The sequence below is a fragment of the Lissotriton vulgaris genome, chromosome 5 (assembly GCF_964263255.1).
Source record: "Lissotriton vulgaris chromosome 5, aLisVul1.2, whole genome shotgun sequence".
Lineage (NCBI taxonomy): Eukaryota > Metazoa > Chordata > Amphibia > Caudata > Salamandridae > Lissotriton > Lissotriton vulgaris.
Window position 1 is genome coordinate 70,028,694 of NC_141693.1, and position 26,290 is coordinate 70,054,983.

Below are 26,290 nucleotides of genomic sequence, written 5' to 3' on the forward strand. Positions count from 1 at the left end.
ACTGAATTTAATTGAAAGATTTGAAAATATGGCGCTGTGAAAAATTTTTGTAAAGGAGGGGTCAGTTTACGGAGTGGAGTGAGACAGAGAAGCTGCAGCGGCAGCATACGTCACAAGTGTCGCGCTGTGATTGGCTAATGTACGTCACGGTGTTCATGCATGTGACTAAGACGAGCTTACAGCTGATTGGCTCATTCTGAAAAACAGTAATTCTATTGGTTGAAAAGAATAGTGACGTAGCTTAACCTGATTGGTTTGTTAGTGAGTTTTGCGCACGGATTGGTTGATGTTGCGGAATAACAAGGAAGTTGTTACGATCTTTACCGAAGTAAGGAAAATTTGTTTAAAAGACATGGATTATTATTACATGAAAGAGAAAAAGAAACTTTCATGGTTTCAGAAATTTTAAAACGAAATTAAACCTGACAAGAAAATTTTTACGCGAAGCAGAAGATTAATTCATAAATACAAAACACCTGCAGCTTATATGTTGGGTGAATATGGTTATCATACTTGTCTTTGGATTGAGCATTGGATGAAATATACTGAAAATGATGGTATATTAGCTTGGCCGGAAGATGGATCATTTAACATAGCGGTTTAAAGGAATTTAAGAGAAAGAATGATGGAACTTGTACCAAAGCCTAGACCTACTCAATTTGAAGCCCTAGTTCAATGGGAGGACGAAATGTTTGAATTAGAACGAGAGAGTAGAGGAGTATTCAGGGGTACAGGATTAGGTCTTGATAGAGAAACACATGAGGATAGAATGCGTCGATGGAGAAAAGCAGACATGTGTGATGGTTTGTACCCAGTGAGACTAATTGATGAGGTAAATGGAAAAAAATGTACACAAAAGAAAAATCATATTAATGAACAAAGTGATTTAGAAGATGCGGTATTTGAAGAAATTTATACTAGTAAACCACCACCTTATCAACCAGTTTGTTCATGGACTTCTCCAAGTGCCCCTCCAAGAGAAATTATTGATGAGACATCCCCTAAAACAAATACGATTTGTAGAAAAACACCTGAAAGAGTCGAAACGAGATGTAATTCAAATTTATCAGGAGAAAATAGAAATTATACTGAAACTCCAGTTCAGAATGAAACCCCAAGAAATGGAAATAGAACAGAAAGGTATGAGGAATTACCAAATAATTCAGAATACATTCGTTCCACGAATGAATTAATACAGCAGTTAACAAAAAGCATGGAAGCAGTAACAGTACCAGTAACGATTGGACCTGTTCTTCCAGTATTTGATCAAAAAGAAATTAGACATTCAGCTTTAACTGTTCCATTAAATCCAGACATACAGAAAGCGACTGAAAAATTGTATTCAGACTTGTCTGAAATACATCGAGAGAAAATAATGACGCCTGATTTAACTTTTAATCAAAGTTTGTCATGTAAAACTCCAACTGGTGCAGATTCTGACTCTGGAACTCCGGAAAAGAGTTTGAGTAAAATAGATTTAACGCAAACCCCAGAATGTAAATTACTTGATGTTGCAAAATTGAAAGCAGACATAGAGGAATTAATAATTGGAACAATTGGAACTGACAGATTGAAGGCATATCAAGATGATGAATTATTATTCATTTGCAAAAATATAACATGGAAAACGAAAAACAAATATGATCAATTAGAGGATATGACTTTTGAATTAGAAGTAGATTTAAGTAAGCAGAAGAGTTTGCAGAAAAATTATAGGGTGGATTTCTCTGAAAAAGACATTGAAAATATGAATACCAGGGGTAGAATCACTCATATAAAAGATTTAATTGTGATGTTGAGAAAATGGGGTGAATTAAGTAAATGGAGAGCAAAATGGGCAAAGAAAAAAAGATGAAGACACAACAAGCTTAGCTTTTCCTATCAGAGAAAAGGAAAGAGTAGTAAATGAGTTTCCAATGAGAGAAATAGCAGGAGGTGGGTATGTGCATGTTCCATGGACAAGACAGGACATTTTAATGTTTACAAATGATTTTCCTCCATTAAGAGAAAAACCTGTAGAATGGTATCGACAGGTAGACAGATTTGTGAAAGTTTCAAAAGTTTTATGTGTTAATCTTGATGGATTCTTTGACATAGTTGTCCCATCAGATCTTTGGACAGAATGTAAAATTTCTATAGATTGGCCTAGAGAAGAATATGAACGAGATAAAGTAACAGGTGCTCCTTCAGCAGAGGTAATGAGAAAATATGAACAGGTAATTGTGTTTTTGAAAAACAAAATCCCCCAAAAGAGACAGATTGGGTTAAAATAGACAGAACAACGCAAGAGCCAAAAGAATCAGTACATTCATTTTATGAAAGATTACTGCTGGTATTTAAACAATACAGTGGTTATGAACATCTAAGTGAAAAGGATATGAGCCATTTCATATACAGATTTGTATATGGCTTAAGACCTGAAGTTAGTGAGATGGTAAGAACTGGAATAGTTGGTTGGCAATCACTCATGGTAGATGATATCCTGAGAAAAGCAAAATACTGCAGTGATGAAATAGATGCTAAACAAAAGAAGCTGAAAGAAAAAGCTATGTGGGCACAGGTAAAAGTGGCTGAACAACAACTAGCAACTTTAGGAAATAAAAATGTTGATCAGAATCAAGGAAAATTTAAAGGTAATTATAATAAACAAAGATTGATGGGAAATATAGAAAAGTTAAAACAGAAACTCCCATGTTTTAATTGTGGCGAAATTGGACACTGGAAGCGAGAATGTAAGAATCCGCCCAAAATTCATTTAAAAAAATGCATCATTAAATCCTCAGATGCAGAATGAGATAAATCTGCAGCAACATCTACAGCGACAGGTAGTGAATCAGCAAAGTCAGTTACCACAACCACCTCTTCCAAACTGTGTATATGTGCAGAGATACAGTGCAGAAACAGGATTCAGCGGAGGTGAACAGGTAAACAGATCGCCAAGAGTGAATGTGTCGAATGTGTCTCAACAATATTGGTTAAAAGAAGATGGAGGGAGTGAATCCGATGAATACTTCTGACGGTGCCTGAGAGAGGAGGAAGAGTGTGTGCTTGTAGCCACTCTTGAGGTAGATCAATCTGGTCCATTTGTAAATGGTAAAGTGAATGATGTAGAAATTAATTTCCTAGTGGATACAGGTGCTACCCGTTCTACTGTTAGATCAGTGGAAATAGAAAACCTTCCTCTCTCTGGTGAAAAGATCCAAGTAGTAGGTGTAGCTAATCAGCAAATAAAAACAGATTTAACTGAACCAGTTGAAGTTGAAATAGGTAAATTTAAAGACATGCATAGATTTGTAGTTTGTGATAGCAGTCCTGTAAATCTTTTAGGTAGGGATATTCTTTGTAAAATGAATTGTAAAATATATTGCTCACCGGATGGTATTGAGCTGAAAACTCTAGAAGAAGATGGACTTTATAAATTAACAATGTCAATGGTTGAGGCAGAAGAAAGTTAATTATTTCTTGTGTTTGATAAAAATAATTTGCCTGAACAATTAAAAGACACAGTGAATGTAAAAATTTGGGATTTCTCTGGAGATGAAATGGGTTTGATGAAATATGTAGACCCAGTAAAAATATCAGTAAAACAAGGAGTAGATTATCCAAACATTCCTCAGTATAAAATGAAAGCAGAAGTGATTGAAGGGGTTACTCCTGTAATAGACAAATTCATAAAACAAGGTGTTCTAAAAGAAATCGAGAGTAGTCCATGTAATTCACCGATTATGGGAATTAAAAAGCCAAATGGAACTTTCAGAATTGTTCAGGACCTGAGAAAGATTAATAAAATTGTTTTTCCATGTTGCCCAGTTGTACCAAACCCAGCGGTAATTTTATATCAGATTCCGCATGATGCAGAATGGTATACAGTTATTGATTTATGTAACGCATTCTTTACTGTTCCATTGCATCCAGAAAGTCAATAAATGTTTGCGTTCCGGTTCAAAGAGCGTATATTAGCATGGTGTAGAATCCCTCAAGGGTACACCGAAAGTCCCTCTATTTTTAATCAGTTGCTAAAGAAATCCTTGGAAAATCTAGATTTACCTGGAAAATCTACGTTAGTGCAGTATATTGATGACCTCCTTGTGGCAGCAAAAACAAGAGATAATTGTGTTACAGATACCATTACTCTTTTAAATCATCTGGCAGATGAAGGACATAAAGTGTCACCTGCAAAATTACAGTTTTGCAAGCAAGAAGTAAAATATCTTGGTCACAAAGGGAGTCAGACAAGTGACAACAGAAAGAATTAAAATGATTCAAGCAATGCAACCTCCAAAAACACAGAGACAGGTTAGAATGTTTCTAGGAATGGTAGGTTATTGTCGACAATGGATTAGTGGATTTTCAGTAATTGCAAAACCACTGCAGAGACTGACAAAAGCAGACATAAAAGACCCAATTACCTTGACAGAAACTGAATTAGAAGCTTTTGAACAGTTAAAGAAAAGCTTGTGTGAAGCTCCAGCATTGGGAATGCCTGATTATGAAAAAGAATTTGAGCTATATTACAGTGAAAGAGAAGGTTGTGCATTATCAGTTCTGATTCAAAGACATGGAAGACTGAGAAAGCCAATAGCATATTTCTCAGCTGTTCTTGATCCTGTTGCAAAAGCATTACCAGGTTGCTTAAAAGCAGTATCTGCAACAAGTGTAAGTTTGGAACAAAGTGAAGGAATAATAATGGGATTTCCTGTAAAAGTATATGTACCACACTCAGTTGAAATTCTTCTCACAAGAAGCAAAAAACAACATTTGACAAATAACAGGTTAACAAAATCTGAAAAGGTTATTCTTGGATCAGATAATGTTTCGATTTTGAGATGTGTGAATGTAAATCCTTCCACACTATTGCCTGACACTACTGAAACAGAAATCAGAGATGAGGTTGATCATGAATGCCTGGATGTATTAGAGTATTGCACTAAACCAAGGCAGGACATAAAAGATGTCCCATTAGCTGAATCTGATTATGTTCTCTTTGTTGATGGTTCATGCTTAAGAACAGATAAAGGTGTTCTGAGTGCAGCATATTCTGTGTGCACAGTAGCAGATGTAATTGAAGCTTCTTGTCTCAAAGAAATTCGTTCAGCTCAAATAGCAGAATTAATTGCTTTGATTCGTGCATGTGAATTGGGAAAATAATAAAAAATTACCATAGTGACTGATAGTCAGTATGGATATGGCGTTGTCCATGACTATGGCCAGCTCTGGTCTCAAAGAGGTTATTTAACTTCTGCGGGATCACCAATAAGAAATGCTTAGTTCATCAAAAGACTGATTGATGGAATTCAGCTTCCAGAAAAAATTACAGTAGTAAAGTGCACAGCACACAAAAAAGGCGAAGATTACATAACTTTAGGAAATGCATATGCTGACACAATAGCGAAATTTTGTGCAAAACAAAATGTGTCCATTAATCGGGAAAAAGAAAATGAACATGTTTTGAACTCACTTATGCTAACATCTGTAGTTGAGACTTGGCAGGGAGTAAAACAGTTGCAAGATGAGGCAAGTGATGAGGAGAAAAACACATGGTTAAAAGCAGGATGCAGACAAAGAGAAGAAGATGAGATTTGGGTTTACAAAGATGACAGACCAGTAATGCCAGATAGTATGATTTCTGACATGGCACGCATGTACCATGCTCCAAGACATATTGGCAGAGACTCAATTATCAGATTATTTCGACAAACATGGTACAATCCAAAATTTAGGATAATTGCAGAATCTTTTTGCCAGCGGTGTCTTATCTGCCAACAGATCAATCCAAATAGAAAAACTGTTGTGAGCATGGGAACCATAGGACGGGAGGGTGGTCCATTTACCAGAATACAGCTTGACTTCATTGACATGCCACCTCACAACAAACTCAGATATGTCTTGGTGATAATCTGTTTGTTTTCAAGATGGGTGGTAGCATTTCCAACACTTCACAATGATTCAGTTACTGTGGCAAAATTGCTTTTGAGAGAAATCATACCGAGGTATGGATTTCCAGTGACGATTGAGACAGATCGCGGCACACATTTTGAAAACAGATTGCTAAAATTGATTTGTTAAGCACTGGATATGAAGCAAAAATTTCATTGTGCTTACAGACCAGAAGCATCAGGTGTTGTTGAGTAAGTGAATGGTACAATAAAAAACAGAATAGCCAAAATGTGCTTAGCAACAGGAATGAAGTGGACAGATGCACTTCCACTTGTGTTAATGACTTTGAGAAGCATTCCAGATAGAAAAACAGGTTTGAGTCCTCATGAAATTTTAATGGGCAGGGTCATGAGGCAAGCATTTGTTCCAGTTGATAAACTGTTGAGCATTAATGATAGCATTATTATGGATTACTGCAAAAATCTATTTGATGTGGTGACTTCTGTGTTCCATCAGGTGGGAACTGAAGTAATTATAAAAGAGAAAGAACAAGCTCATGATCTGTTACCAGGAGACTGGGTGAGAGCAAAAGTACACCGAAGAAGAAATTGCCTAGTACCAAGGTGGAAAAAGGCAAGACAGGCGATACTCATCACAACAAATGCAGTAAAGTGTAGGGGATTGAAGAGATGGATTCATGCTAGCCATACAATATGTGTGCCAGCACCTGAGAATCCCGACGAAGGTGATACAACAGCTGATTCAGATTCAGAAGAAGAACCTGAAAGAAATCCAGATCCTGAAGATCGACAAGGAAGTCGACATCAAGAAATGTCAAATGCGAAAGAAGCATTAAATGAAGAAAATGAAGAAATTGTAATACAAGATTCTGAAGATGAAAATAATGGAGATCTGCTAGATCAGGAAGCAGAAACTGAACAAGAAGTGATTCAAGATCAAGATCAGGAGAGTATTGAAAAGCAGATTGGAAGCTCTGGTAGAAGGAACGAAGATTCTGAAACTAGTGAATTGGAAGTAATTGAAGAAGAAGAAGAAGAAGAAGAAGAAGAAGAAGAAGAAATTCCAAGTACCAGCTATAAGGATGCTGTTCCTAACAGAGTGAAACTGCCGAGTAAAGAAGTACCTGAATCTAGAGAAGAATCCCATACAATAAAACAGATTATTAATGATTCATCTGATAACACAGAAAGTGAAACAGATGATAGGGGAGATGAATCAAAAGTGAAACGTTCAAGAAAAAGAGCTTGGAGAGTGGATTATAATCTAGCGGAACCAAAGAGAAAATTATTAAGAAAAGGAGATAATTGGCCAAATGAAAATGAAGGCCTAAAGTTCGAATTAGTGAATAAAGCAAAAGAGCAAGTGAATGGGGTTACAAGTCAAAAGGAAGAAGATTCAATTAAAAGAAAACAAGCAGGAAAGAAAATAGAAGTGATAAGCAGCAGAGCACAAGTCACCTGAGTGGACTTATATCATCATACCACCAGTAGTAGAAGTGAATAGTAGTCAAAGAAATTTAGATGATGCAAGTGACAATGATTGATTTTATTCATTAAATGACACAAGGTTGAAGAAATTGTGTTAGGTGACACAAGGTTGAAGAATTTGTGTTAGCTGGAAAACACATTGATGTATGACATAAGGTCGAAGAAAAGCTGTTAGAAAACAAAGTTATCTGTTAGGAAAAAAAAGAGGGGAGTATATTTAGTAATTCTTTCAATTTTTATTTTTATTTTTAAGAAAAGATGCCTTCTTATAATAATAATTCAAGATGCTCAATTTTCAAAAGATGTTGCAAATTATCTTTAATATGTGTAATTTTGATAATTTTAGTTTGGTTAATTTTAGCTGTCATTTTTCCATTTGGAATAGATAAAGAGATGTATAAAGCTAACATGACTAGTAAAGTTGTGGTCAATCATGACAAAATTGATGACCCTGATAAAGTTATTGTACATAAACCAGAGATTCATCAAGGTAGATCTGTAGGAGGTTTTTCTAGAAATACCTTTTCAAGACTTTTATCTGAATATGTTACGGTAATGAACGCAAAAGATTGCTATGTTTGTGTGAAGTTACCTACTTCCATGTCTGAAGGTGTTACATATAATATGTTTCCTCTTACTTATGGTATAACATGTAGTGTAATAGCTAGTTTGTTTATAAAACTGGACGTCTGGATTATCACTATTCTGACTTTGATGAGATTTTTGCAAATCTAAAAATTGAAGAGAGCTTGAATAAAGTGAAATATGCTAAACAGATGAGGGAATTTTTCCTAGTGACTAGTGAAGTTACTTATGAGTATGCTTTTAGAAATAATTTAGCATGTAAATTGAGAACAGAAGAGAAAACGTTTTTAAATATGGTGGAAGAGAGAAGGGCAATTTATAAGCGAAATGAAATGTCGAAACAGACTAAGTCAAAATTCTGGCAGATGGAAGATGAAAAGCTTAATGGTAAAAATGAAAATGTTGCAATTCACATAGATAAACCTGTTAGTGGAAAATGTTGTATAAGAAGAGACAATACCATGTTTGATAATTATTTTGTTGGTGCGAGTCAATGTGAAGACACTTATCGTATTGTAGGGGCTTGGGGATTTAAAGGAGGCAAAGATCCAATTTTTCCTGGAATTTATTTTATTTGTGGCAATAAAGCTTATTGCAATCTCCCAGACCACTGGTATGGGACCTGTTATATAGGTTTAGTTTTTCCCAAAAATTTTCATGTAGATAGAAATGCAAAGGGTTCTTTTGAAATTGGTAATCACTTGAGTAGATTTAGAAGGGAAAGCTTTTCAGAAATAATGGGAGATATATTTGGTGCATTATAACCTATGGTAGGAATAACCCTGAATGCAAACAAAATTAGAAAAATGTCCACAATTGTTGATAGATTATCAACAGACACTGCAAGTGGATTTTAATTAGTGGACACAGAACTTGTTGCTATGCGAACTTTGGTGATGCAAAATCGTCTGGCCCTAGACATTTTGCTAGCAAAAGAAGGTGGAGTCTATGGAATTTTGCATGTTCAACATTGTTGTACATACATACCTGATAAGAGTCAGAATATAGAAATGTATATAAAGAATATTACAGAGTTACATAAAGAGGTCGAACCCTTAGAAGATGAAAGTTTCTCAGAACGTTTGGGTAAAAGATTTGCAACATTTAAACGCTGGTTTCAAGATATTGGTAGTTCAATTATAGGTAAAATAGTTTTTCCTTTATTAGTCATAGCTATAATGATACTTTTGTTAAAAATTAGTTGCATGATACACAAGAGAAGAAAACACTCAATAGAGAAGAAAAGAATTTACTAACTCAGAAAAGAAAAAGAAATAGAATTAGAAGAGTTTCGGAGAACTCAATATGAAAAATGCAGAAAAACAGATGAATCTAAAGTTTAGAAATATTAATATTAAGAAAGTCCAAAACATGTTCAAGGGTTGAAAATCTATAAATTTTGGGTATTGTTTGGTGATTTAGAAATCCCCAGATGAGGGAGTTGATGAAGCAAGATAAAGAACAAAATGTTGTTCAAACTTGTGAAGTTAATCTCCCATAATGATTAATCAAACTAATAAGCTTGTGGTGAAATTACTAATCAACTTAGTTTAAATATGCAATCATCAATACACGCCGGATAAACTAATGTGCTTTATGTTGCAAACGCAAAGAAGAAAAATAATAAACTAACCTTGTCTATTGTCTTTGTCAGTATTAAATGCGGCTGTTTAATTAATGGCCTGTGCTTATTATGTGTGCTTATGTTATATCTTTTCTGTGACAAAAACTCATGGAGTTTGTGCAGTTCCTGAAGAAAAAGTAATAATAATGCTGATTATTTGTGCTTCGGCTAGGTAACACAATTAACAGAGTTAATTAGTAAAGGGGGAGGGTAACAGAATGGGTCTCAATTCTTTAATTAATTGATGTTTTGTGTTTGTTTAATAATAGTTTCCAAAGTGAGGCCTAAAGTTGGCTCAGAAAACATGGCTGACAGAGCAGCAGATGCGAAACTTTGTCCAGAGTGAAGTATTGGCACGTACACAGCTGTGAAGATTTTTGCTGCACTGTCATTATTAATTGAAAAACAGTTCTTTGGTTGAGATGAACGTGCTCATGAAGAATAAGCTCAAGGACAGGATCTCTAAAAGTCTGCCAAGGTTAGGAAGTGAAATGTACAAAACTCGAGGAAATGTTACTTTCTTGAGTAAGCCAAATATTGTGGAAATGAAAGACAATAGGGCTTATGTGAAGCCTGGACTTGGTCGAGGATCGGAGATGATGTAATTTACTTTATCGTGGTCTGACACAGGACAGCCAATGAAAAGCTTGGATTTAATTAATTAATTAATTAATTAATTGCAGGTTTATATAGCGCTAGGATCGACTCCCGGAGGAGTATCTCCGCGCTTCGACCGCTGCGAAACCCTTCCTGGCTTCCCTGAGAGATGGTCCCTTAATGGGTATCTCCAGGGTGAGACCAGGCATCCCCGGCGGTCTGGTGGGGCCGTTAGTGAAGATGAGGCAAGCTTATGCCCAGAGTTGCCGAGTGTGATCGCTGATCAGAGTGGGCACCGAGGCGAGAGAATTATCGAGTCTGCTGACCCTGGTCCAGAAACCTGCCGCGTCGGGAATCGAACCCTGGTCCCGGGCCGTCCTCTGCTCTCGGGTCTGCCGCCTCTAACCAGTGAGCCACACTAATTTACTGGAAAGAATGTGAAATGTAGAAAGTTTAGCTAGAGACAAAGGTATAAAACCTGACAATTTGAGCAGGGAAAAAACTCTTGCTTCCCGATTCCTGAATGACGTGACTGTTGGACTCTTGGCGCACGTAAGGACAGCAGACTTTAAATGATAATTTCCTTTTCAGGTGAAGTGAGAAATAGTCAGGGAAATAGATTTAGGGTATGGAAACTGTTAATTTGCTAATAATTCATGTTTCCGAATTTGGTTAAATAATGTCAGTTTATTAATTCATTTCCTAATAAAAGCTGCTTTCTGATTTACTTATAAAATAAAGATTCTAAAACGTAAATGCTCTTTTTTATGAAGAATAAAATTAATAAAAATTAGATTTGAAAAGACAAGCTGGTCATGTTTATTCATGGTCTAGTTTCCATCAGTTGATCCAATCGCCTTAGTGGTTTGATTAATAAATGATAAATGTTTAAAACCATGGTAAAAGATGATAATCTGCAGATTGTGTATAATAATGTAAATATTTCATGAGCAGTTTGATTAATCACACCACCTGATTCAGTTGCTCAGAAATTGTCTCATTGGTGTTATGGGCCTGTGTATAGTGTTTTATGATTAATGGTGAGTATTGAGGTGATATGTAGCGTTTATGAGACAGTTTTTCAATAGGAGCGCTGGATCAGTGGTAATCACCTGCAAGGGATCTCAGGAGGCAGGAGGGTGCACCGGTGCAAGGGGTGGTGAGAGCCTAAGCAACAGAGGTCATGGATGTTGACTGCCAGAGATCCCAAGGTTCGGGCCACTGCTATGGTGGAGGGTCGCCGTGAAAGTGGGGCTCCTCCAATTAAGTCTGATAATCATTGCAGGTGCCAGAATAAGGGCCCTGTGTAGGTCGCTGATGAGCAAGGGCCCGGTTGGCCACAGAACCCAGGGCAAATTAAACTGCCCAGTGCAGGAGCAGTCTTCCCTGTGGCACCCCAAGTGAGTTCAGGAGCAGGCCAAAAATTTGACTGGGACCCCGTAGTGCCGCACAGGGACTCCCGGCTGCTTATGAGTAGAAAAGTCTGCTGCTGGTGGTGATGTTCGCCTCACCAGGGTGGTGTTGGGGCAATCCAAGCAGAGGTCAGGACCCCCAAGTAAAAAGTAGACACTGTGTGAGATACGCTCCTAAGCATCTCAGCGGGCCATCGGTGCCTGGCTCCGGTGCACCCCCCTGAGTGCAAGGCTGCACTTCGTGGGCCAGGGCCCCCCTTCTAACAATCACTGCAAATTAAGCGATTCTCTCTGGACCCCGAGCTCAACACAGGATGAAGCGGGGCTCCTCTTCGCAAGATGGCGGCTGGTCTCGGGGTCATCTCCCGTCTGCAGTTTTCCACCTGGGTTGGAAGTGTTTGCTGATGCTGACTCCTTCCCACACCAAGACCACTCAGTCTTGCGCATCTGGGACCACTGCGATTTTCTTTGGATAAGCTTTAAGGCCCACAAGGCTACAAACCTCAGGCGAGGAGCGTCCTACTCCATCTGCAGACAGGCTACGGCCCAAGCATGGATTTCTTACTGGTAATCTTCAATAGCCTAATTTCTTGTTCCAGTATTTTCATCCCTTCCTATCTCCCCTCCTGGAGGCATTTATTCAAGTTTTGACACTGAAGTATCCAGCTTAGCAGCTATAGAGATATATAATTTCACATTTACATTCACCGCAGATTTGGCTAGTTTGAAAGATACCCGCCACATATCTTACAAGAATGACATCCATGTCGAAGACACGGACTTTTCTTTCTAGTTCCTAACATCGCTCCAGTGTCTGCCTTCCCAACCTTTTTGGAAATATTATGAACAGGATGCAAAACCGCAATTATGGACATAAGTGAAAACTTAAATGACACAAAAAAATGACACGGAGAAAAATGTGCTGTCGAGGGTTTATATGCAATGGGGTAACAGTATAAATAATTTACATTTCAAATATTGTAGTTGCTACCAAATGTTAGGTTTCCTCTGACGAACTGCCCTGCAATGAACTCTGTAAAATTACCCAGATAGCAACAAATGACTGTCTATATATCTTTACTTCTTGTCATAGGATGAAAACTGAGTCACAACCCAATTCTGCTCATTTACACCTCTTTACTTTATTTACTGCTCCTGGAAGATAAAATAAACTGCTCCCTGGTTATACTCCTCTAGTATGAAATACTACCGCCCCTTGGTCTGCTGCCCTTGGCTTGGCAGAGGTCTCTTCAAAGCGCTTCGAAAAAGTGTCAGGAGCTTATGAAAGGTAACTGGTCCTCTCTGGGACATGTAATATACATTGCACATCCCTAGTCCTTTACAGTATGTAAAGGACTAGGGATGTGCCAAATGTGCGTAACTTGCATCTGTGTAATTACGGTGGCCTCTTGGTGATGTCAGATGAGCAGTGACGGGTGACGAGGCCCGCAGGCTGGTATCACCCTTCGCTGGACTGCCCTAGTGTTACTGTTTTCTTTCTTTCGCCTCCTCCCTTCTCAAAGTGGTATGTTTCAGTCTCACTCAGACTACCAGAGCACATCTGCCTGCCTTTATCTCTATGGGAACATGTTATTCACAGGGTGCTGACCATGTTTGCACAGCTGCGCACTTGTATCCAGGTGTGGGGGGCACTTGGAGAAGTGTGGCTCACTGGTTAGAAGCGGCAGACCCTAAAGCAGAGGTCGGCCCGGGATTAGGGTTCAATTCCCTACGCGGCAGGGTCTTGGATCAATGTCCGCGGACTCGATAATTCTCGCCCAGGTGCCTACGCTAACCATGGGTCCCACTCTGCAACTCTGGGCAATAGCTTGCTTAATCTCCACAACGGCCCTAGCAGCGCCAGGGATGCCTGGCTTCACCTTGGGGTGCCCTCTCACAGGGAAAGCCAGGACGGGTTCCCCAGCGGTATACAGCGCCAGGACGCCACGTAACGGGGTAACAGTGCGCTTTACAAGTATACATACATTACATTACATTACAAACAATTGAGAGTGCGCTCTATTACTGATAATGCACTGCCCCCAGAGCAGCTGTGAACACGCTCCTGCCCAGGAGGCAGAGTACTAGTGAATAGAGAAATAAAGGACAGGCAGCTTTGGAGTCTTTCCCCCCTGAGCTTACTGGGTGGGAGGTGCAGTATGGAGGCGGTAGGGAACATGATTGGGCAGGAGTATACACAGGGGCGGGCCTTAGGGCCTAACTAGCAGAGGCCCTATTATGGTATGGGCGCTTGTTCCTGGTTAGTGCTGGGCACACCTTGCATAAGGTGCGCCCAGCACTAACCAGGAAAATGTGCTGCATTATAGGGAATACGCGGCACCCAGGTCAGCCGCAAACTCTCACAGTCCTAGAGGCAGCGCATTCAGGTGAAAAACAGAGCTGCTGTTTTAAGCCGCTCTGTGTTTTATAGTGAAGTCGGCAACCTGCCTGCACTTTGATGTAGGATTAGAGATCATCTTGCTGGAGGGTGGGGTGAGTGACTGCACAAGCCTGCAAGGGGATGTCTGGGGGGTCAATGGGACACCCTTTCCCTTCACGAGAGGGCTGCGTTAGGGGGCGCATACAGCAGTGTGCAACCTTTGAGGTAGCACACTGTCAGTGAACCTCCTGGGAGCATCTTTACCTCTGCATTTGTAATACGGCATGGGCGCAGGTGCAAAGGTATTCCCTCATTTGCATTGGTCAATGCCACCATTCAAATGAGGGAACGCCCTCTGATAAAAGTGCTGGCACTTTATGTGCGCTAGCGCTATCGGTATTACAGGAAGGGACACTAAAGCCTTTGATGTCCCTTCTGTAATGCCAGAGTGTCTCAGAGGTGCTCAAATACCATTGCTCCCCCAGGGCACACTGGTAATACGGGCCCAGGGCTCAAGATGACAGGTCTCGAGGTAAGTGGGCACATCGTGTACCTCATGAGAATGGGGAAGGGAAATGACAGAATTCAAAGTTCATACAGGAGGTTAACAGGTTAGTAACAGGCTAAGATGTTGAGTTCGGTGATGGCTGAATGATTAGGGTGAGGGCTTACAGTCGTTGAAAATATAGAAGGGGTGGTTTGGGAGGCACAATGACTGTGGCGCAGTGGTGCAGTCAGTGTGCTTCCTTAAGGCCACTTTTACCCTGCACCCGTGCGTGGGCGCAGAGCTAAAGTATTCCTCTCATTTGTATGGAGCTACTGTGTATTTAGCATAACGCTTTTGCTTCATATGCACCAGCAGTATCTGTATTACAGAGGAGGCCTCGCAAGCGTCTGAGCAGAACAAATAGACGCACACGCCATTTTCACCCCTAGGGCTCTTTGATATAGTACGGTCCCATTTGTCATATTCCTGTATCCCTTGCTTTTGCACCGGTTAGCCTCCCTTAGGCAAGGATGCAGTGCTGCGCCGACATCCACCGACAAAAGAGAGCCAGTGCAGCAGAGGGAGGCACAAACTCAGTCTAAGATCCGACTTCCTCTGGCTGCCTAGAGGGAGCAGTGTCTGCCATGAGTTGGTGCATATCTGTGACGTCTGCCTGTTGAATGTCAGACACAACAAGATGATGGATGGATTGCTGAAACTTTTCAACCATTCACCCCCAGTCACAGATCTGGGTTTAATCCATCATTCTCTTGCTCACTATGACATCCCAGTTTGGACCCAGTCATATGCAAATCAGTCTTGACCCTGTACTAGAAACAAGCATCCTCGGACCGATTTCGGGGTTCCACCTCTCATCAGCCAGGCTAGCTTGAATCCAGTGGCACAGTGAGCATGGGGCCTACGTCTGGGCATACCCTTGGCCACTTAGGGCGAACATTACAAAAACACAAGATGATGGATGGAGTGCTGAAACTATTTTACCACTCAACACCAGTCACAGATCTGGGTTTAATCCATCTTTCTTTTGCTCATTATGCCACCCCAGTTTGGACCCAGTCATATGCAAAAGAGTCTCTACCCTGCTCCTCATGGGAATAGTTCAGCCCGACCTGCCAGGCCAGGTCCTCCCTGGACCGGAAACAAGCAGCCTTGGACTGGTTTTGTGGTTTCACTGCTCATCAGCACCAGCCAAAAAACTTCCATGATCAGCTAACCCCATTGATCCCTAATCAGGCTATCCCCAGGCAACCTACGAACAAGATCATGCAACCAGAATTCACCTGCGGATCTCCCCCTATAATAGAACACAGACCCACACACACATCTAACTGTCCCAAATCTAATTGGATCACACCACTGATATCCGGGATGCCCAAGAGAGAACTCACCAAACCGAACCCCACCCAAGACATCCTTCTCTTCCCACCTACAACTGAACTAGCAGGCAAAGTTCCCCACGTCCTACCGCCTATTACGACATCTGATCAGCTCTCACCAGACTTGATACTCACTCGATTCATCCAAACTCAACACTCAATGACTATACCCCGATCACATGCGGCAGCACCTATCATGCTGCCACACCTCAAGGCCATCCCCCACACTGATTGAGACCCGCCAACAAACCTCCATGATCAACTAACCCCATTGATCCCTAATAAGGATGTCCCCAGGCAACTTGCGAACAAGGTCATGCAACCAGAATTCACCTGCTGATCTCCCCCTATAATAGAACACAGACCCACACATATATCTAACTTTCCCAATTCTGATTAAATCGCACAATTCAATGAGTTAGCCTCCGGCCTTTCCCAGTTCAAGGCTGAGATGCAAAATCTATCAACCATCACCACAGACATTCTAAATGCACACAGAACCCCCAATGCCACCTTACACCGATTCAGTCACCAAGCTAGAAGATACATCACCAAGAATTCACGCCCTAAGGGCACTAGGCAGTTTACGATACCTTCCCCCAATGACCCATCGCGGCCTAGGAGGGCAACTGCTGCTCTATCCGACACTGACATAGACGACCTCCTCATACCTTTTGCCAGTCCAACTGACAACAGTAAGTCTCGATGTGGCACTATCCATTCCATTAAAACAACTCTTTTAGAGAACCAACTCACAACTACAGAACCATAAATAGAGAAAACCTCGCAAACATAAACTTATTGCAGACTACTCTCTCCCATTCGACTTGCAAGATGAAGTGTGCACTCATTAATTGCAAATCCGCTAGCAAACATGCTCCTAACATTTTCAACCTCATCATCGAGAATGATCTAGACATTATCATCCTTACCGAAACAGGCCTAAATAGTTCCTCCTCTCCCATCCTCAACTTACTGGTACCTCCCAGTCCGCCTTGACAGAAACGTACAACCCGGTGAGGGGCTACCCTGCATTTATCGAAACACAATCTCAGTTAATCAAGCAGACTCCATCTCTCTAACCTCCTGCGAATACCTCTGTATCAACATCGCTGACGATAAACGCCTCGCCAGCAAACTTCACATATTTTACCACCCCTGCGTGATAATCTGACATTCATCGATGAGTAAATGTAAGTCATTTCATCCAACAACAACTCACAAGTGCCACAGATTTTCCTGGGAGACTTCAATCTCCACTGGAACAACTCAAACGATCATGGTGTAAGCTGTCTTAAATCTTTTCTGTCAGATCAGGATCTGTTCCAATTCTGTGACAGTCCAACCCACAACAAAGGAGAGACATTAGACCTCATCATAGCAAAAACGAACACCGTATCATTAGAATCCATCACTCCAAGTGACTAAATGGACCATTACAACATTCTCTTCTCTATTAATATCGAGGTACTCCCAAAAGGGGCCAACCCACTAAAACTAAACAATGGAAAAGGAATATTCACAATATTAACCCCATCGCCCTGGTAAACCAATGCTACTCCGCCCTGACCCCCACGACAGGCATGGTTGACGTCCATGACCTCACTGTCTTTTACAATTCCACTATGATTGAAATTCTTGACTCTACAGTGCCCCTCCAAGTAAAAAATATTTCCTCCTAAATCTCCAAACCATGGTTCAATGAGACCCTGAACTCTGATCGGCGCAAGCTAGGATCAGCTGAGCAACTTTGGAAATCAGCACCCTCCGCTGATCTCCTATACCACCTTAGAGTGATGAGGAATTCATATAACAGGAAGATTCTTAAGGCCAAGGCAAACTTCTTCAAAAACCAACTGAACCAAGCCATCAACTGCCCACAAAACTATTCGAAATTGTCAAACAACAAGCGTACAACACACCTAACTCTATGGAATTGAACGATTCGGCTTCACCCATTTGCAACGATCTTGCCAATTTCTTTCTAGAAAAGACAAAGTTCATTGAACTCGACATCCAATCTAAGAAGGCCCCCCACAACCTATTGATCATGATACGAAACTTTACTCTCAGATCAAGCTCCATTTTAGTACTCCGATGAAATCCACATAAAACAATGCCTCTTGGCACACCTTCTCGCCCATCACTGAACAAGAAATCTATAACACTCTTCTAGCAATTACCCCTCCAAAATACCTCCCTCTTTATTCAAAATGATAATAACATCTATTCTACCCCTCTGGGCAAAGATTGTAAATGCCTCTCTGAGACCAGGTTCCATACAGGACTGTCTTAAAGTAGGGCAGGTCACACCTTTACTAAAGAAATCCGACTCCCTCGCCTGAGATTTCAACAACTACCGCCCTATATCCAACATCCCCACTTTGGTGAAATTGCTGGAGAAATGTGTACTAACACAATTATGTAACCACATTGAGAATCACAACCTCCTAGACATACACCAATCCGGCTTCCTTCAAGGTCACAGCACAGAATCTGCCCTCACTCATATAATGGTTGGCATACTGAAAATGCTAGACCAAAACGAACCTTGCCTATTGATACTTCTTGACATATCCTCCGCCTTCGATACGATTAAGAATGACAATCTATTGTCGCTACTGGAACGAAGGATGGGCCTTACAGGTTCAGTGTTAGAATGGTTCACCTCCTGCCTAAATAACAGAACACAAACAATCAAGTTGAAGCATTCACTCTCTCAACCCTCCATGGTCACTATAGGGGTTCCACAGGGATCAGCACTTTTACCCATTCTTTCTAATCTACTCATGGAACCCCTGGCAAACGCATTAATTTCAGCGAACATTCTATATCACCTGTATGCGGATGACACCCAACTGTATATGAAAATCTCCTCACCAGAAGACTTCATCTCCCTCAACTCTATTCTACAGAATACTCAAAGTTGGCTCACTGACAACCACTTCATGCTCAACACCAAAAAAAACTGAACTCCTTCTCATCTCCGCTCCCAATCACACACCAAAGCTAGACTTATGGCTGAAACATCTACCTTCCTTTTGCTGTGCTCCCCACATCATTGACTCTGCAAAATTTGAATTGAATTTGAATTTAAAAACATTTGTACAGCGCTCGTTTACCCAGCGGTTTCATGGCGCTAGTGGTGAACAGTGGACGGCAGCAACTAGAGGGATTTAAGTCAGGTAGGCTTGCGTAAAGGGGAAGGTTTTAAGATTCTTCCGAAACAGGAGGTAGGAAGGTGAGGTGCGCAGGGTAGCCGGGAGGGAGTTCCAAATGGTTGGAGCCAAGACAGCGAATCTCGCTCCACCCGCCCTCTGTTTTTTAAAGCGAGGAATGGTGAGGAGGGCCAAATGAGCGGAGCGAAGTTCTCTGCCGGGGCAGTAGGGCTTAATGGCAGAACAGATGAATTCGGGAGCAGTGCCCGATCTGGCCTGGTAAGTGAGGCAGCCGAGTTTGAAAAGGGCACGCTCTTTCACTGGGAGCCAGTGTAATGTTCTGAGCAGTGGGGTGACCCGATGGTAATTGGGTAGGCCATGAATCAGGCGAGCCGCCTGATTCTGCACCAATTGCAAACGATGGATCGCGTAGGCGGGGCCCCATTATAGACTATGTTACCATAGTCTATACGAGACAGTACCATGGCCAACACAATTACTTTTAAAGCAGAGGGAGAAAAAAAACGGGAAACTTTCTGATTATTCTGAGGGAAAAAAAACAAGAGGAAACCACGGAACTAACTTGTGAATGGACAGTGAGTTGAGAATTAAGAAGGATCCCCAGTGTTTTTACTTTGGGAGTGGGGGAACACCAAGGGAAGAGGGCCAAAAAGAGGGGGACCATGGACTGCAATCACCTCCGGTCAGGACCAACTCGGTCTTGTCCGGATTGAGTTTGAGGTGGTTGCAGTTCATCCAATCTTGAATGAACGTCATTACTGTCTGGACGTTCAGGGCGGATGAAGATGGATGAGACAGGTTGAAAATTAACTGGAGGTCATCCGCGTAATTGAACACGGTGACCTCCAGTTGCTGTAACATAAAAATGAGGGGAAAGATGTATAGGTTAAACAGAAGAGGGGAAAGTGATGAGCCCTGGGGGACCCCGCACTCTACCTTGCGGGAGGCCGCAGCGAAGCCAGTCAAACGGACCGCTTGAGTTCTCCCAGCGAGAAAAGACTCAAGCCATGAGAAGGCCAAGCCTTCTATGCCCGCCGCCCTGACACTGTTGAGGAGGATGGGATGGTCCACCGTGTCAAAAGCGGTGGACAGGTCTAGGAGTATCAAGGCTTGCGGAAGGTTGGTGTCGATACCTTCACGCAATTTGTCCATTACTGAGATGACCACTTTCTCTGTAGAGTGCAGGGGGCGGAAACCGGCTTGACAGGGGGAGAGGCAATGATTTGCCTCAATGTGGGTGCTCAGAGTGGTGGTGATATGGGTTTCGAGAACTTTAGCAAGGTAAGGCAGGAGTGAAATGGGGCGGTAATTGGAGGGGGAGGATGAGTCGGCGTCCGGTTTTTTTTATAATTGGAATAACAATCGCCGATTTGTGTGGACTGGGGACAGAACCGTGTGTAAGTGAGTCATTAAGAAGGGTCAGAGGTGGTGTAGGGAAGGCTGAGTAAATTTCCTTAAGGATACGAGCAGGGGCAAAATCCAGGGGAGAGCCTGATTTGACCCGGTGAAGCAGAGGAAGGAGAGTGTCGTTAGTTAAAAGTGGAAAGTTAGTCAATTTAACAGTAGTTATGGGTGGGGACGGGTTGACAAAAGTGGGGGAGGGCAGGGGAATGTTGTGTTTAATTTTGGCCACCTTGTCTATAAATAACTCATTGAGCGAGTCACAGAGGGGCTGGGAAGGAGGAATGGTAACCGTGGCTCTGCTGGAAGATGCTAGTTCGTGGACAGTGGAGAAAATTTCCTTCGATTGGGACTTAGCTGTCATTATCCTGTTGGTATAATATTCGGTTTTTGCTTCAAGAATGCCCTTTTTATAAGTTTGCAAGACAGACAGATAAGTTGCCTTTTGTGCGGGTCGTAAGTACTTCTCCAGACTCGCTCGGCCCTCCTTGCAGCTAGTTTCATCACTTTGAGTTTGGGAGTGAACCCGCGATTGGCTGCGTGGGCCCGTTTGACTGTAAGCCGCCTTAAGGGGGCGAATTCATCACCCGCCTCAGTAAGCCAGTTGTTAATAGCGGCCAGCTGAGAGGTAGCTGCAAGGCCGGATAGATCAGGGCTGGTTTTGGCCAGGGCTGAGCAGAGAGAAGACATGTCTGTTTTGCCCCATTTCCGAACCCAGGTGTTTTTGAAGAGCGGGGGTTTGGCCAGAGGCGCTAGAGCAAGGGAGAACGTGATGGTAGAGTGATCTGACCACGAGCAAGGGGATATAATGGGGGGGTGTGGATGGAATATTCAGTGACCAGATTTGGTCTAGCGTATGACCATGTATATGGGTGGGGCTATGAATAAGCGGCAAGAAGTTCAAACTATTCATAAGGCTGGTAAACTCCTTAGATTGAAGGCTTTCGGCAGGATCGTTAGGCCAAAAGTTGAGATCCCCTAAAACTAGTACAGATGAGTTATTAATTGCCAGGGTAGCCAGGAGGGTCTGAATATTGGACAGAAATGAAGGAGTGGGTTGGGGAGGGCGATAGATTAAGACAAAAGTGAGGGGAGCCTGATGGGAAGTTGAGCGAGCAAAATCCCTGGGAGTCACCACAGACAAGCAGCTGAACATGCAGGCGCAAATGACTAATGTCACCAAGGGAGCTAACTACCAGTGAAGTATACTAAGGAAACTTAAACCCTTCCTCCCTCAGACCGAGTTAAAAATGGCAGTACAAGCCCTTGTGCTTCCAAGACTAGACTGTGGATGCACCACTCTATGTGGTCTCCCTAAATACTAGCTGGCCCCGTTGAGGGCATCGCTTAACGCTGCGGCCAGACTAGTATCAGGAACTGAAAGAAATAACCACATTTCTCCGACCTTGAAAGCTCTGAACTGGCTGCCCTAAGAGGCAAGTATTCACCTAAATATCACTTGTATGACCCATAAAGCACTGTATTGCAATACCCCAAGCTACTTAGCTCTAAAGTCAGAGCATTCGGGAGGATGCAGACAATTACGAAGTGCGAGTTCACTACTTTTAAAACCACAATCGTTCCATAAAAAGAGAACGGGCTGCAGAGATTTCTCAGGGATTGCACCGAAAATGTACCCCTCCCTACATCCAATGATACATGGAATCTCTTCCTTTACCTCCTTCTTAAAAGATGCAAAAATGCTTCTAATAAACAAATTCACATCCTAAGACTTTAACTCTACGATCACCTATGTGATCCACATATTACTGCCTACCTCTTTTGTATTGAAAGCGATTATCGAATGCATGTTTACTACTTCAGTCACTTAATGTTTGATAATTATGTATTATGAAGCGTACTGATTCCCTCGCGGATCATTCTTTGTTGACTACTAGTCTCCTAAGCTATCCATGTACTATTATCTACCTAATTTGTACTGAATGAGGAATACCGTATGTATGTATACTACCTCAACCATCTAAAGTTTAACAATTGTATATTGTAAAGTGCTCCGATACCCTTATGGGTCACGCTCGCACTATATAAAACTTAATAAATAAATAAATAAAATCAGCCAGGAAAAGCTTGAATACCGTAACGCAAACACAAGGAGACAATGGATGTAGTGCTGAAACGTTTCAGATACTCACCCCCAATCACAGATCTGGGTTAAATACATCATCATTCTTAGGTCACTTTGGCACCTCAGTTCAGACCCAGCCATATGCAAATCAGTCTTGACCTTGTGCCTCATGGGAACAGTCCAGCTCTCTCTAAAGCCATTCAGGAATGTTTGGATTCAGGCGATAGGGCGGCTCTGATTTTGTTGTACCTCTCTGCGACATTTGCTTTAGGGACAGGGCCTGCGGTTGTGTTGCTGGAAGGGACGGCTATTTGGGGTCCCAAGAGAGTCAGCAAGGGACAAAGGGAATTGCTCCAGTCGCGATAAACCCAGGGGCTGCTGGTGGGATGACTTGATGAAGTCAGCGGGATGTGTGGCAAAGCGCATCACAGGGCCGGCAGTAGTCAGGCTCTGTCTCTTGGGACCTCAAATTGCCATCCCTTCCAGCAACACAACTGCAGGCCCTATCCCTAATTACCTTGGACCTCACCATACCCAGATTTTGGAAGTGTGCCCCCTCGCCACTGCCATATCAGTAATTGTAACCTGGTCCTGATGATGGCCTAATACTTCTACAGGCCGAAACACCGTCGACCTCTCTTGGCACCCCCTTCAAAAGATACCCCTCTTGATTATCTTTGTATTCAACACCATGTATTGTTCAGATATGCATTTATTCACACATGGATGCATTGTGTGTGGCTGTCTAGGTGTGTTTATGTGTGGATGGATTGTGTGTGTCTGAGAGTGTGTGTTTGTGTCTAGGTGTGTTTATGTGGGGATGGATTGTGTGTGTCTAAGAGTGTGTGTGTGTGTGTGTGTGTGTGTGTGTGTGTGTCAATATGTGGATGGAGACTGCGTGTGTGTGACAAATGATACATGGATGAATGTGTGTGAATAACCTTAATACTGCTGCACTGAAAGCTGTTCTCCCTGTGATTATGCTGAGCTGTGAACAAGGGATAATGACTAGCCCCAGACGAAATGTAAATTGGAGCCCAATACTAACCCTGGGCATAGTCGCGCTATGCGTAGCTACGCAAAGTGCTCTTTTCACTACGTCACGCAACTTGTAGCTACGCGAACTGCGTAGTGCGGTAGGGAAATGCTGTTCGCAATGATTGCACAGTGCCAGATGCTTGTCCGCACTGTGCAATCATTGCTAACGGCATCATGCACAGTGCAAGCGGTCGTTTTCTGCTGCTTGAGTAGATTTGTACTTGAGCGGCAGCTTTCTCAACTTGGACTGGTAGTTTCTCATCGCGAGCGGTTGCGAGCATTCATGACCACTCGCAATGAGAAACCTGATCTCTCCGCGTTGAGAATCTCGCTGCGAGGTTTATTTTCCATGCTCGCGATCGGCAACTTGATGTTGCCATTTGCAAACGAGGAAAAAGTCTCGCCGGGAAGTTGATTTTGCTTGCTCGCGGTCGCCAGCTTGACGTTGAGGGCCGCGAGCGAGCAATAAATGCCCGCTAAGCATTTTTGCACTGCGCTAAGTGCGATTCGCGTAGCATGTAGTTGCGCTCGCTATGCACACTCCGCGAGCGTAGCGTAGTTTTCCGCCCAGGCCTACTCTATACAAATAGACGATTTTATGCTGGTATTAAAAGCATGATCTTGTTTTGCAGCGTTAGGTCCCTGGAGCTCCAGATCTCCTTTAGCTGAATGAAGGAAGCCCTTGCTATGCCGATTCTTTCCTTGATGTCTGTCCCGCACTGCTTTTCTGTGACACTTCCCAGGTAGGTGAAGGCCTCAGCCTTTTCCATTGCATCGCCTGCAACAGTGACAGCAGTTGTGCTGGTTGTGTTAGCCTTCGGGATGCTGATTTTTCCATTGTGGATGTTGAGGACAAGTTGAGCAGATATGGCTGCCGCTTTGTTGGTCTTCTCTTGCATATGGAGATGGGTATGGGAGAGTAGGACCAGATCATCTGCAAAGTCCAGGTTGTCGAGCTGCATCCAAGGAGTCCACTGGATCCCATTTCTTTCCCTTGCTGTGGACATCTTCATGATCCTGTGTATGGCCAGCAGGGAGACCAAAGGCGAGACCAAACACACCGGGCAGACTCCGGTCCTCACTTTAAGGGCTTCCGTGAGTTGCATTCAATGGACTATCTTGCAGGTCATTCCCTTTTAAGAGTTTCTGATGATCCTTACAAGTTCATCTGGCACACCCTTATGGTGGAGGAGTTCCCAAAGGGTTCCCTGTCCACGCTGTTCAATGCCTTCTCATAGTCAATAAAGCTAACATGGAGGGGGAGTTCCATTCCATCAACAGTTCAATTTTGTAATCTGGTCTGTGCAGGATCTATCTTTGCAGAAGCCAGCTTTCTGGTCTCATTCTGTTCAGGATGACTGTTGAACATTTTGCCTAGGGTGGATAGAAGAGTTATCCTGCTGGAGTTTGCGCAGTTACTCAGGTCACCTTTCATGGGGATCTTGATCAGATATTCCTCCTTCCAGGCCGATGGTCCCTTTTCCTCTTCCCAGATCCTTTCAAATATGGGATAGAGCATGTCTACTAATATTTCAATGTCTGCCTTCAGTGCCTCTGCAAAAATGTTGACCGGTCCTGCTGCCTTCTCGTTACTCAGATGTTTGATGGCTTGCCGTATTTCTTCCTTGCTTGGTCTGCTAAAGTGGATTGGCAAATCCTGGTTGGCCCGCTGCATGTGTGGTGGAGGCTGGAGCAATGGCTGGTTCAGCAATTCTTTAAAATGCTTCACCCATCGTTTTGAAAACAAAACTTCTGTTTCAAAAGAGCGACCCTATTAAAGTCAATAGAGGCTTTTTGTTTGTCAAGTGAGTGAAACTAGAGTGACATCTGTAAAATATGGAAGTGGTGTCACGGATAATTAAAGATTATTTACAGCCCTTTAGAATGACACAGCATAAAGCGCTATAGGATGTAATCTTTTTTCACCATACTGGCCTATATGTTTATTTCCTTGCCAGTAAAATCTGGAAAAACAGGGATTTCCAGTATTTATTTTTTTAACTTAAGAAATCCATGCCTAAAAGTGTTTGAAAAAGCTTTATAAATACTATATAATTGGTTATTAAAACAAATGGAGGGATAATCGCCGCAGTAGAAATGCATACATAGAGTTTTACACAATTGTTTTCACACACCAGCAGTGGGCCCTTTTATTGTAGCATATGCAAACAGAGAACGTTTGTGGTCCTGATGAGAATAAAGTCCACACCTTCAGCTGGGAGTCTGACTGGGAACATCACAGATGTAGCCCTCGATGCCCAGGGTCACTCGGCAGAGGCCGGCAGTGATAATCTGTACAGCGCCTTAAAAGGACTAATGTAAAAAGAACAAATGATGGCCGGAATGCTGAACAATGTCAAATATTCACCCCAGTTCAGAGATCTGGGCCTAAATCCATCGTTATTTTGCTCACCATGCCATTCTAGTTTGGACCCAGCCATATGCAAATTAGTCTTGACCCTGTGCCCAATGGGAACAGTACAGCCCGAACTGCCAGCCCAGGTCCTTCCTGGACGGAAACAAGCATCCTAGGACCGTTTTTGGGGTATCACCCCTGATCAGCCAGGATAGCTGGACTCCAGTAGCACGGTGAGCATGGGTCCCACTTCTGGGCATACTTGTTCCATTTAAGGCAACAAATGCAAAAAGAACAATTGATAGACGGAACATATAAATCTGCTCTGAAAATTTCTAAAGCCTCCTACTATGACGATAGGAT

The 26,290-nt window shown here is 42.4% G+C and overlaps 1 pseudogene; it reads left to right on the plus strand.

The window, feature by feature from the left end:
- The first annotated feature begins 352 nt into the window (after positions 1 to 352).
- LOC147710204 (uncharacterized) lies at positions 353 to 17,295 on the plus strand (annotated as a pseudogene).
- Positions 17,296 to 26,290: the final 8,995 nt, after the last annotated feature.